Here is a 13870-nt window from a genome sequence, read left to right as displayed (position 1 = left end):
AGCCTGATCTCATCAGATCTTGGAAGCTAAGCAGGGTCGACCTTGATTAGTAACTGGATGGGAGACCTCCAACAAAGACAAGGGCTGCATAGGCAGGCAATGGCAAACCACCTCTGTTAGTTGCTTGCCTTGAAAACCCCACTAGGGGTCACCATCAGTCAGCTATGACTTGAGAGCACTCTCCACCACCAGAGATGCTTCACTTAAAGGGAAATGAGAGAGGTGAACTGTTGCCAAGAATTCAAGTGCAAACTGTGCTTAGAAGACTGCCACTTAAAAAAATGTGCAAGGCAGTCCTTATTGTGAGATCTTGTGCGATCTTGTTTCTGGACAAAGGAAGACTTACAACAGGCTCCACATTTTATGGATTATTGAGCCCCTTGATAATGATCAGCAGGGCTTTTTTTCTGGGAAAAGAGGTGTTGGAACTCAGTGGTGGAACTCAGGACTGCACAATGATGTCACTTTGGTTCAACTGGAATAAGGGGGGATTTTTTTTTAAGTTTAAATTGCCCTTGGTGAAAATGGTCACATGGCCGGTGGCCCCGCCCCCTGATCTCCACACAGAGGCGTTTAGATTGCCCTCTGCACCAGAGCGGCACGGAGGGCAATCTAAACTCCCCTCTGTCTGGAGATCAGGCGGCGGGGCCACTGGCCATGTGACCATTTTCAAGAGGTGCCGGAACTCCGTTCCACTGCATTCCAGCTGAAAAAAAGCCCTGATTATCAGTAATGTTAATGTGTAAAGTTTCAGTTATGCATATGGGCTTTCTTATACTTCACTGATCTCGTGCTCTGAACTTTGAAGTAGTCTGGCTCTTTAATTATACCAGATTGCTGACCCCTGCTCTAAAGTTGAGCTTGGCCAACACTGAAAAGCATGGGAGCTCCTGTTCCTTGCCCCCTCCAGAAGACATCTATTTTCACAACTCAAGGCTGTCTATGGACTGATCCTCTCCTGCAGGCACATTCCGTTCTCTGTCCTACATCCCGGGTTATTCATTTAATTATAATCACATCCCTTTGGGCTACCTGATGCCAGTCTTTTCCATCATAAACATCTAATTAGCTTCTTTACCTGCCTAGTACCCTCAGTTCTCTCTCCTGATTACCATCACATGGCTTTTGGGAACAATGTGGGGTCTGTAATCACAGCGTCACTACGGAGCAAGGAAGGTTATTTGACTCCGCTAGCCTGTTCCTTCTTGTCCTTGCATTCTGGACACGTGTTAAGAGCAACCATGTTGGACCAGATCAGAGTTCCATCTAGTCCTGTGCTCTTTTGGAGGGGGGGGGGAGTAAAGGTTTTATTTAAAAAGAAATGATATGAATAACAATAGAACGTGCATAGAAACTTATCCAAACACTACATTTGAATTAGATTTAAGCTAACAGAAAAATATATTAATATACAGGGCTTTTTTTCAGGGGGAATGCAGGGGAACGGAGTTCCGGAACCTCTTGAAAATGGTCACATGGCTGATGGCCCCGCCCCCTGATCTCCAGACAGAGGGGAGTTTAGATTGCCCTCCATGCCGCTCGGGATCAGGGGGCGGGGCCACCAGCCATGTGACCATTTTCTCCGAGGGCAACCCACCATGCGATCAGGGGGCGGGGCCACCAGCCATGTGACCATTTTCTCCGAGAGCAACCCACCATGTGATCAGGGGGCGGGGCCACCAGCCATGTGACCATTTTCTCCAAGGGCAACACACTGAGTTCCATCACCTCTTTACCCAGAAAAAAAGCCCTGATAATTCATAACAGCACAACTAAGTTATCCGCCCTGAGCCTGCTTGCGGGGAGGGCGGAATATAAATACAATAAAATAAAATAAATAAAATATAATAGCTCTCTTCCCATCTCCTTAGTTGCTTATACCCAGACTTTAATGTCAAGAATTATAGTCCTGTGTTCTGCTTTACAGAGTGGCCAATCATGTGTCCTCAAGAGGCCTACAAGAAGGCCATAGAAGCCTAAGCCACTCCTCTTTGTTGCCCCCAGAGCGCTGAAGAGTAAAGATACACTGTTTGGGAACATGGAGGTTCTATTTAGTCATCACAGCTGATAGCCACTGATGGACCTCCCTCTGCCATAAATTGACTGTACCCCTTTTTATTTAAAAAAATTTAATTAGTTTTTCAGACAAAAAAAGAACAACCACCATCTGAATTACAGATGTAACAAACAAGATCACAAAAAGAAAAACACTTAGAAAACGCCCAAAAGAGACAATGATGAATCAAGCTGGTGACAGAGGGCTTAATATGTAACACATTTTTCAAATTTATCTTGCAAGATATAACTGAGAGAGGAAATCATTAAAGGCACACAGGATTTTTTAAAAAAAGTATTTTGTTACATACTTCATATCTAATTTTTTTTCCATAATTTGAGGAAGGGTGTTGATGCTGGCCACCTTTCTGATTCATACATGAAATAAAATCATGCCACATTTCATAGAAATCCGATATTTTAGCATTATCGTTAACTACTTGAAGCTGATTTTTCTGCCATAGCTATTGGCCCTAACTCAGAGTACCAATAATGCAGTGATAGAGATTTTGCAGCTTTCTTTTGCTATTACCCTATGCACTGCCATCAACATAAACACTATTAATCCCTTAGATTGGACTCTTCTTTAAAGCCAGCTAACTAGCAGCCGTCCTGGGTATTTGCAAATAAAGAATATCACCTCACAAATCCATGTGCACCAAGTGATGTTGCCAAACTGTAAACGCAAGTTTTGGGAAATGAATCAGTCCACCTCGTAACGCTCACGTCCTTTATGATCTAAAGAAACGGCTGACATGCAACTGCTTCCTAACAACGTTGCCTGAATCAATCAGTGAAACCGAGTGAGCAAAGCCTGGCAATTCCAGACCAAATGGTGAGTCTGAGAACAACACAAGGAAGTTCATAATTTCGGAGCCAGTTCTGAATTGAAACAAGTGGTGTTTACACAGGGGTCATTTCATAGAAAAAGAGCTGGAGGAACTCATTAGCATAACTCATTAGCACAACTCATTAGCATATGCCATGCCCCTTGACATCACTGGAGGTGTGTCATTAGCATAACTGATTTGCATATGCCACATCCCCTGATATCACCTATCCTGGCTGTTTTGGACCCAATCCTGGCCATTCAGGGCCGAAATTGGGCCCAAGATGGTCAGGATAGGGCTGCTGCTGAGTGGGAGAGTGATCCACCCAGGAGCGGTGCCAGGGTTTCCGGCGCCTGCAGCCAGCTGGCTGGGTGCACACGTGCGCGCACACACACACAAGCCTGCGTGATGACGTCTCGTGTGACGTCATCACGGGCGTGTGCATGAGCCAGCCCGATTGATGCGGCAGGCAGCTGGGATGGCGCACAGGTGGCCTCCCAGCTCTCCTGCTCGGTTGCCCTGCGCCGCCTCAGACGTCTGCCCGTGGCTGCTGCACCCGGCCGGGGGCGTGTGCTGGCAGCGGCGGCAGCGCGAGGTGGGAGGGCTGGGAGGCTGCAGCTCCATGGCACTCGCTCCCACTCCCAGCGCCTCCTCCAGTGCCCCCTCCAGCACCCTACACCCTGAGGCAACCGCCTACCTGGCCTCAATGGGTGCACCAGCCCTGGATCCACCACCCGTCAGAGGCCCCAATCCAGGCTGTTTCGGCCCCAATCCAGGCTGAAACGGGCCCAAAATGGCTGAGAGTCAGTTGGGCGGGGCCACCTGACCTGTGACCTCTTTGGGGAACTGCCGGAACTGCGTTCTTGTGCCTTCCCCCTCGAAATGAGCCCTGTGTTTACAAATCACTAAAGGGACAGGACACGGCTCAATAAGAGAACATCTGCTTTACCTGCAGAAACGTCCAGGTGCAATCTCCAGCATCTCCAGTTAAAAGGACCAGTTAGGAAATGATGCGAAAGGCCCCGGAGAGAGACTGCCAGTCTGAGTAGACAATACTGACCTTGTCAGTTGAATGGTCTGACTCAAAATACAGCCGCTTGGTGTGTTCAAAGACAACTGACAGTGATATCAAGGAGGCAGGAAACTGGGCCCTGAGATCCACTGAGGTTCCTTTACCTTGAAACACAACCTGGGCCGGTCACTCTCAGCCTAACAGGATAATCATGCAGATAAGTCAGAGGGCCGGGAAATGACGCAATGAGCTCCTTTGTGCTAGTGGGGAAATAAAAGTGTGGTATAAATTTTAAAAATGGCTCACTTTTGACAGTCTGGACTTATCTCTGGTAGACACTACTGTAAATAGCAGTTTGGAAGGGGGATATGCAATATGTCTGAGGGAAACAGTACAAGTGGGAAGACTTCATTCTCATCACTGTCCCTGTCTCCCCCCCCCCCACCTGCTTTAAAGAAAATAGCGGACAGAAATCCAATCACGGTCTCATAGTTTCATTCGGTCATGATATGTGGTGGTGACCAGATATACTCTCTTAGCCTAACTGACCTCACAGGATTGTTGTGAAGATCAAATGGGAAGGAGAGAATCATGAAACACCCTGAGCAATTTGGAAGAAGAGCGATATGGCAATGGGCTTGATTAGACAGACAGCTTGGGTCAGTCACAGCTCTCTCAGAGCTCTCTCAGTCCCACCCACCTCGCAGGGTGATTGTCGTGAGGATAATAATAACACACTTCGTAAACCACTCTGAGTGGGTTTTAAGTTGTCCTGAAGGGTGGTGTATAAATGGAATGTTGCTGTTGTTAAGGACATTATTTCAGGCCTATTTTTACAGCCATAAGATGTAGGAATTTATTTTTTAAAGAAAAATGGATACAGTCTGAAGGTGTTCCACATTTTGTGACTTTCTCCCCCTTCCTGTGTTCCCATGGGATTGTGGCACACATACTGCCCTAATTTAAAGCATGGAAAACACAGCTCAGCAACATGCATCTGACGAAAGGGGCTCTGGATCACGGAAGTTTATGCTCGAATAAAAGTTTTATTAGTCTTTAAAGCGCCACCAGACCCTTGTTTATTTTCGCTGCAACAGAATAACAAAGACTACCCTCCTGGAATTGCTGCCTAGGAAAGTTGAAGCGATTGTCTTAAGGGAATCGGTGGAGTTCGGGAGCCTATTTAAGTCTTCAGCCCGCTCTGAAATTCTTGGGAGTGTGATTCTCTGCTGGCATTTTGCATGACAGTTGTTGATTAAGCAGACTTAAGGAGACGAGTGATTCAGTCAATGCTGTGCACTTGGTCTTGGGCACAATCCAATTAATTAATGCGTTATCACATCAAACAAAATGATATTTCCAAAATCATCAGCTGGCTTTATTACATAGGAGAAAAAGCCTGAATCGAAGGATGGGTACAGCTGTATGCTTCATGAAACTTGTGAGGCATTTTAGGAGGTCATCTTGTGTGTGCGTTATGTGCTATCAAGTCTCCTCCAATTTATGGTGACCCTATCAATGAAAGACCTCCAAAATGTCCAATCATTAACAGACTTGCTCAGATCCTGGAAACCAGAGGACGTGGCTTCTTTTATTGAGTCCAGCTATCTCATTTTAAGTCTTCCTCTTTTCCTACTGCCTTCCACTTTTCCTAGCATTATTGACTTTTCCAGAGAATCTTGTCTTCTCATGATGTGACCAAGGTACGATAGACACAGTTTTGTCATTTTAGCTTCTTGGGAGAATTCAAGCTTGATTTGATCTTGTACCCACTTATTTGTCTTTTTGGCTGTCCATGGTATCCACAAAACTCTCCTCCAGCACCACATTTCAAATGAATCCATTTTCTTCCGGTCAGCTTTCTTCACCATCCAACGTTCACATCCATACATCGTAATGGGGAATACCATAGTTTGGATTATCTTGATCTTGGTCCCCAGAGAGACGCCTTTATCTTTAAGAATCTTTTCTAGTTCCCTCACAGCTGCTCTTCCAAATCTCAATCTTCTTCTGATTTCTTGGTTGCAGTCTCTCTTTTGGTTGATGATTGAACCAAGGAACAGAAAATCTTGAACAATTTCAATTTCCTCATTGTCAGCTTTAAAAATGTGGAATTCCTCAGTCATCATGATGACTCTTGTCTTCTTGATGTTCAGCTGTAATCCTGCTTTGCCACTTTCTCCTTTTAACCTTCATCAGTAGTCATTTCAAGTCTTCGTTATTTTCTGCCAGAACCTCAAAAATGCCAGGACATCCTTTCTTTTTTTGCTAACAAGCTTCTAGCTTTCATAGTTCCCCCAACCGGTTAAGAATGGGATGGCTGAGAATGTAAAAGCTCAGATATCACAGAAGCCTGTAGAAAGTCAGTGTGGTGTAGTGTGTTTCAGGTGGGTAGCCATATTGGTCTGCCGAAGAGGGGCAAGATTCGAATCCAGGAGCACCTTACAAGATTCCTAGAGTATAAGCTTTCGAAAGTATAAGTTCCCCTTTTCAGATATGAATAGCAGTTAGAGTGAAAGTGGTGGAATGGAGTTCTGGCACCTCTTGAAAATGGTTACATGGACGGTGGCCCCGCCCCCTGATCTCCAGACAGAGGGGAGTTTAGATTGCCCTCTGTTCCGTGCAGCGTGGAGGGCAATCTAAACTCCCCTCTGTCTGGAGATCAGGGGGTGGGACCACCAGCCATGTGACCGTTTTTGCCGAGGGCGATTTAAACTTTTAAAAACTCTCCTCTTTTTCCAGCTGACCCAAAGTGACGTCATTGTGCAGTCCTGAGTTCCACCACTGAGTTCCACCACCTCTTTTCTCAGAAAAAAAGGAGAGGAGAATGACATTATAAGTGGGGTTGAGCCCCAGATGGGGAGAAAAGCAAGGTATCAAAAGCTAAATCAATATGCTCAATTTATAATATGCTAGGATGCATTGAAAATGCAAAGAATGAGTACACCCCATGTACAGCTCTGACCTTCTACAGGCCAGAATGCTACCGCCCTGTTCTGTGTAATGCCTCGAGGGGCTCTTATACAGATTTAGGCTTCCACCAATGAGCTGTACAGCCGAATTCACTCCTAATTGTTCATTCCCAGCATTGAAACATGCACGTTGGATTTTTGACTGTCTCTCCTCCAGCCATTGGTTAATCCCTTTTAAAAACAATTGACACTCCGTCCCATCAACGCTATCATGTGACAGTCAGTTTCATAAGCTAATTAAGCACAGGATGAAAAAATCCTTTCTTTCCCTGACTCTCCTTCTTTGGGTATGGCCCTGATTTTTAAAAAAATGTTTTGACTTGAGAGAGGGAATATTTTCTTTCTCTTCCATCTCTCCCCCCACCTTGTGATCATAAAATGTTGGATCACAATGTTCATTACCAGAGCTTCTCCCCCACCCCCCTGTTTGCCACTCTCTGCTCGCCTACTGGTACAATATATCTAGAACAGGAGGCCAGCAATCTAGGCTCAGGAGCCAAATGTGGTGTATGGTACAGAACTAAAGACAAAAATGAAAATAACATGAAAGTGGCATATACTTGGTCAGTCAAGGTCAGCTCTCAGGGGTCAGGATTTAACCTGGGACCTTCTGCATGCAAAGATGTTTAACCCCTGTTTTATCCCTGAGTGTCAGCCCCTCCTCAATCTTAACAACAACAGCAGCAACAACATTTGATGTATATCAAATTGGTGTTAAGTTGTCCTTCAGGACAACTTAACATCCATTCAGAGCGGTTTACACAGTATGTTATTATTATCCCCACAACAATCACCCTGTCAGGTGGGTGGGGCGGAGAGAGCCCCTAGAAGCTGTGACTGACCCAAGGTCACCCAGCTGAGTTCAAGCAGAGGAGTGGGGAATCAAACCTGGTTCTCCGGATTAGAGTCCAGCGCTCTTAACCACTACACCAAACTGGCTCTCCACACCAAACTGGCTCTCAATCTTTAAGTGAAGGGATATTGGACAGCTAGGTGGGATACTAGAATAGCTAAAGAAGTATTTTAATGGGTCTAAAGGACTTCTTAGAGATGATTTACAGAAAAGAAAATGCAAGATTCAGTAGCACCTTAAAGACCAACTAGATTCCCAGGGTTTGAGCTTTTGAGAGTCAGAGCTCCCTTTGTCAGACACAAGAAGTGGGAAAAGGAAGGAGTCCTTATAATCCAGGCAGAGGATGGGAGGGATATTGTAAATTAGAGTGTCAGGAAGCTAGCTATAATACATATTGTAATTAGCTTGATAAAGCATGGGTGAGAAGTGCAGAAAATTAGCACCAGTAATGGGAGAATAATCCTATGTCCCGGTTCAACCTTGGGGGCTCCATTGTTCTAAATTTGCATATAAACTTAGTTTCAGCAATCTCATGTCGTAATTTTCTCTGTCTGAAAACTGTCATTCTTAGATCAAGATGGGTAGCCGTGTTAGTCTGTCTGTAGCAGTAGAAAAGAGCAAGAATCTAGTAGCACCTATAAGACTAACATTATTCAGGGTAGGGTATGGGCTTTTGTGAGTCACAGCTCACTTCTTCAGATGTTATTCTTAGGTTAGATGTTCCAGTAATCCAAGTAGAAAAGAGTCCAGTAGCGCCTTTAAGACGAACCAACTTTACTGTAGCATAAGCTTTCGAGAATCACAGATGTATCTGACAAAGAGAACTGTGGTTCTCGAAAGCTTGTGCTACAGTAAAGTTGGTTAGTCTTAAAGGTGCTACTGGACTCTTTTCTATTTTGCTACTACAGACTAACCCGGCTAACTCCTCTGGATCAGTAATCCAAGTGTGAATCACACAAAGATTTGTGCCAGAGCTCTAACACAGTGGCACACAGGCTGCTCCTGTGTATATGGGAGACCTTGTATGTGCCTTGATAAAGGATTCACAACAGCAAGTATTTGAGTTGTGAAAAGTTTATGATTTTTATTCATCATCATGTCAATTATCAATAACGTTCAGCTGTATCTTTTCAGTTAGACAGATGGATTTTCTTATATTGGCTGTTTGTTGATCTCTTGCTCTGAATGCTGACATAACTTGGCTCATGTTATAAAAGATTTCTCATCCCTGATCTAGAACCTTCACTGGAAGGAACCACCCTCTGTAGGGCTTGAATTCTCTGAGAGCCATGAGAACTAAATGGAACCTCCATGTCCAGAGGCAATGTATCTCATATGCTGGGTATAAGGAAATAGCTGCTAACTCTAAGCCTTGCTAATCATTTTCCCCAGAGTATGTAGTGCATTTTGTTTCCCCCAAGGAGCTTAGGGCAGTGAATATGTCTCTCACTTACACATTTAATTCTTAAAACACTCCTGTGAGGTAGGTTAGTCTGAAAGAGAATAATCATACAGTTTGTTGGTTGTGGCGGAGTGGAGATTTGAATCTGTGTCTCTCAGGTATTACTCAGACATTGTCACCCCCACCTCTGATCAGTTGAAAACTATCAGTACTAAATAGAACCTCCATGTCCAGAGGCAATATATCTCATGTGCTGGGACAGAGGGGATGTTGGTGATCTTTTCCAAGGCATCTATCCAAATACCTTTTTTCCTGCCCCTTTTCCAAGGAGCAGGTTTGCCCCTGAAAGACATCGAATGTTTCTGTATTAGTCTACACCGCTGCTGCAGCAGAATAACTGGGTTTATATACCGCTCTTCTAGATAGATTTGTGCCGCACTCAGAGGGGTGAACAAAGTCAGTGGTATTATTATCCCCACAATACAGCTGAGGAGCTGAGAGGAGTGGCTTACCCAAGGCTACCTGCTAACCTCAAGGCAGCAGTGGGATTGAACCAACAGAGTGCCGATTTGCACCCCAACCACTTATCCACTATGCTACTGCACCATTACACTACACACACACACACACAATATTAAAACAATGCAACAATCTTGCCTGTAGTCCAGTATCTGCTTTCCTGTCACATCCCACCCTAGGAAGCCTACACGCTGTCTCCTCATGCAGGTATTTAGAGCTAAACTGCGTCTGCACATGGAGGCTCTATTCAGCGACCAGGGCGAGCGCCAGCTATTGGCAGATCCACGATGCGTGCATTCATAGAAGCCAAGGGTCTGCGGCCACCTTTTGCCAGGTGGGTGGGGGTCCTCATATGAGTTTGCCTGTGAGCCAGGATTCCGGGCTTCTCATCCTAACTCTGGGTTCTTGGGGGGGGGGGTGGGGGGAGTTGAGTTCAAAGGTGTGAAGTTCCCTCCCCCCCCGCATATGGAGATCCACCTCTCGGTTTCCACTGGTCGTTCCCTCCCCACGTGGAAAGAAGGGGGGGAAACCCAACCCAACCCAGCCCCGGACCTTCGCGCCAGTCTTCTGCCGCATTCGCTCTTGCAACGGATCAGAGCCGCCAAGGAGCCCCCGACGCCAGCAGCATGGCTACCGCCCCGGCGCCTCTTGCTGGTGAGACCCCCCCCCTCCCCAGCCCTTCCCCATCGGGACCCACAAGCTCATCTAATCCACCCACCCCTCCCTGAAATCGAGGGGAAACCTGGGAGGGTCTGCAAAGGCGCTTCTCTCTCTTTTGGGGGCTGTGTATGGGGGGTGACTACAGGAGCTTTCAAGACCCCCTCCCCGTTTTAGACCCCCTCCCTGCAAGAGGCGGACGAGGTGCGTGTGTGTGGGGGATTGGTAAGAATTCAACGCAGGGCGTGTTGAACCGCAGAGAAGTCCCGCTTGGTTCGCTGCAGCCTCCGAGGCGACTCCGGAGCGACTCCGGAGGGCCCGTTTGGGCTCCATCCGGATGCGCTGCGACCGCCACCGCCTCTTCCCCCTCCCCAAGCGAAACCTCCTCTCTCTCCCCCCTACCCCCTTTCACCCTGTCCCACTTACTCCGGATTAACTCCGGTAGAACTCGAGGGCACTTCTTTCCGGACTCAATAGGCAGAGGATTGACACCCCCCCCCCACACACACACCACCAAGTGGCTTTGGGGATCGCAGGGCGCAAGTGCAAGCTTGGCATATGTGGTGACCGTCTCTCCTCCCTCCCCAGGCACTGTGTTTATAACGAGAGACTGCAGAGGCAGGTGCCAGGCGATTCCCTCCCCTCCCCGGAGTCCCTGGGGGAGTCTCTGCAGGGGCTGAACTCGGTCTGTGCGCGCTGGCTGAGTGTTTGCGAGCCACCCAGCGTGGTGCCCGACTCACTGCGGTCCTCTGGCGCCTGAAGTCATTTGCTTCTGCTCTGCAGCTGCGGGTTGATTGACGGGAGGGAAAGAATCAAGATGCTGTCGAGGCGGAGAGGACGGGGGCATTGACGGAATGTGCCTTGCAGAGGGAGGGAGGGGAAGGCTGCGCTTTCCAGGGGGTAGGGTTTCCTACCCCATGGACAACTTGCCATGGGGTTGCACAGAGCCACCGAGCTTGTTGCGCGCATCACATTCTTTTCTTTTGCAGTCTCAGGTTGTGGCTAAGCAGCACTTGGCACGATGGAGTGTGTGTAGGAAAGGCGAGTTTGGACACCGGGGAAATGGCTGGTGTCTGAGAGGGCACGCATCTGGGCTGTAAGGACCTGCACCCTGTCTCCGCAAAAGCAGTCCACAGCCGCCGGACCACAATCTGGCAAGCGTAAGGAACATCTGTAGCGATTTCCAAATTGCTCAGTCACCATTTGCCATTCCGGTCCCCACCATAACTGAATCTGAAACGAGGGCTTGGAAACTGTGGTTTGCACTAACTGTGGTTTGTTGGAATGCGTAGATGAACGGGCGCTGGTTGCCTCTGAGCTTTGGAGGCCTCTGTGCACCTAGAGGCCGAAATGCTGAGCAAGTGGCGCAGAAAAGTGGATCAGCAGTTCTCTGCTGTCAGGCAGGATTATCTCTTTCTAAGTCAGTGGGCTTAACAAGGTGGTAATTCTGCGTAGGATATCATTGTTATCGATCTGTGAATTTTCTCCATCCCCTTGCCAGAAGTGCTCAGGGTGCTCTGTATGTGGTTCCTCTTTTCTCTGCTTCATCCTCACTACAGCCCTATGAGGTAGGTTAGGCTGAAAGAGAATGGCCTCAGATCTCCCAGTGAGCTTTGTGGCCATTTGAACCCCACTGCGCCACCAAACTGGTTCTCTACCTGGAAGCTCACAACCAAGTTCTGAGTTAGGGTTAGCTCCAGCCATATCTCGGCATGCCTGAAAAGAGCCACATTCTCCCTGGTGGCCCCCCCATCCCTAACTTGCTCCATCAACGTCAGTATTTATTTATTTTCTTCTCTGATACCCCACCTTTCTCCCCTACAGGGACCCAAAGCTTCTCACATTATTCTCCTCTCCTCCATTTTACCCTCCCAACAACCTTGCGAGGTAGGTTAGGCTGAGTGAATGTGACTGGTTCAAAGTCACCCAGTGAGCTTCCGTGGTAGTGCAGGGATTCGAACCTGGGTCTCCCAGATCCTAGTCTGACACGCTAACCACTACACTATACTGGCTTACCTAATCTGATTGGCAGCAGCTGTCTGGAGTCTCAAAGGAAAAGTGTATTCTTTCACGCCCTTTTAACTAGAGCTGCCGAGGACTGAACCTGGGTTCTTCTGCATGAAAAGCAGAGGCTGTTCCACTGAGCTACAGCCCCTCCACGTAAGAAAACCACACAAAGCTGCCATGTACTAGCTGTGTCCACCAGTTATATTGAACTAATGAACAGTCTGTATACAGTGTCCACTTAATTGAGTAATTCTCACATTACTGCCCCCCCCTTTCTATTTGTCAAGTGAACACGAGTTGGCTCTTTCGTACCAGCAGGTGTACGCACAAACATGCAGGTTGTACATGGGTTCGCTGTAACATGCAGACAGGGCTACTGAGTCAGGCTATTGAGGTCAGTATTGTCTACTCTGGCTGGCAGGGGGCTCCAAAGTCTCAGGCGGTGGTCTTTCACACGACCCAAGCTTTTTAACAGGAGGTGCTGGGGACTGAACCTGAGACCTTCTGCATGCCAAGCAAGCGCTCTGCTACTGAGCTACAGCGTCTGTTCATTTGGAACAGGAATAGACGGCTGTGTCATGTGTCACCTGGAATATAGGAAATGCTGTCCTGGGTATGTATAGAGTGTGATATGTGCACACAAATACTCACTGCTGGAGTATATGTGTGTGAAATTTCATGTTCTGTACATATGGTGTGATTGTGTGTGTGCGTGCGCACTGAGCCATCTGTTCTTTTGTGGATGTGTGAATGACATTTTCTTCTGGGTGTGTATCTTGTCTTGGGTGGGTGTATGTGAAAGAAATTTGTGCTTGCAAGTATGCCTGCTTCTCTCATTCAGTGTGGGCTGTGTACTGTGGGGGTGGCAACGGTGGATAGTTCCCTGGCAATTACCCAGTTATCTAGTTCCGTGGCAAGTAACCCTACTTTGGGTGCCAACGGTGGGACTTTTGACAATGTCTTTGTGAGACTGTGTTTGCAGTCAGTGTGCCTGCAATTTCCTCAATGGGATGCCATTTGTGAAGGGGTGGATGGTGTAGGAAGCAACCAGACACAGATTGAGCAATGTGTGCGTGTGCATAATGCACTGTGCAATTGCAACCTTTGTCTCAATGAACGCTGAGGAGGAAGTGGTGCTGCTTTCACTGGCAGAAAAATTCTCAACCAGCCCCTTCTTGGGATGAGTACAGGGCAAAATGTATGCAGTGAAGCAGGTGTACAGTATGTCTGTGTGCGTGCGTGCATGCATGCCGTGGCTTGTAACCTTGCCTTTCCTCTGCGTGATTGAGCATCTGTGCTCTCTAAAGTAATGTGCTTTTCTGCACGCAGACACAGAGGCACATTGGCACATTGGTGCCACCTAAAGAGGGTCAGGCAGTTAACTAGCAACCAGCTACTCTCCGTTTCACACATTACACAGAGGCAATCCTGTATTTGCCACCACAGTCCACTCTGCAGGGAATATTACAGTTCCCTAATCATAATTTTATATGATACAAGAATTGGTTACATCCACACTTTACTCTCTTAAGTGTACACTTCAAGCAATTTAGGCATGTATCT

Source organism: Eublepharis macularius, chromosome 15 (genome assembly GCF_028583425.1).
Source record: "Eublepharis macularius isolate TG4126 chromosome 15, MPM_Emac_v1.0, whole genome shotgun sequence".
In the NCBI taxonomy this organism is placed as follows: domain Eukaryota; kingdom Metazoa; phylum Chordata; class Lepidosauria; order Squamata; family Eublepharidae; genus Eublepharis; species Eublepharis macularius.
The sequence above is the reverse complement of the archived record's forward strand: the minus strand, read 5'-3'. Positions refer to the sequence as shown.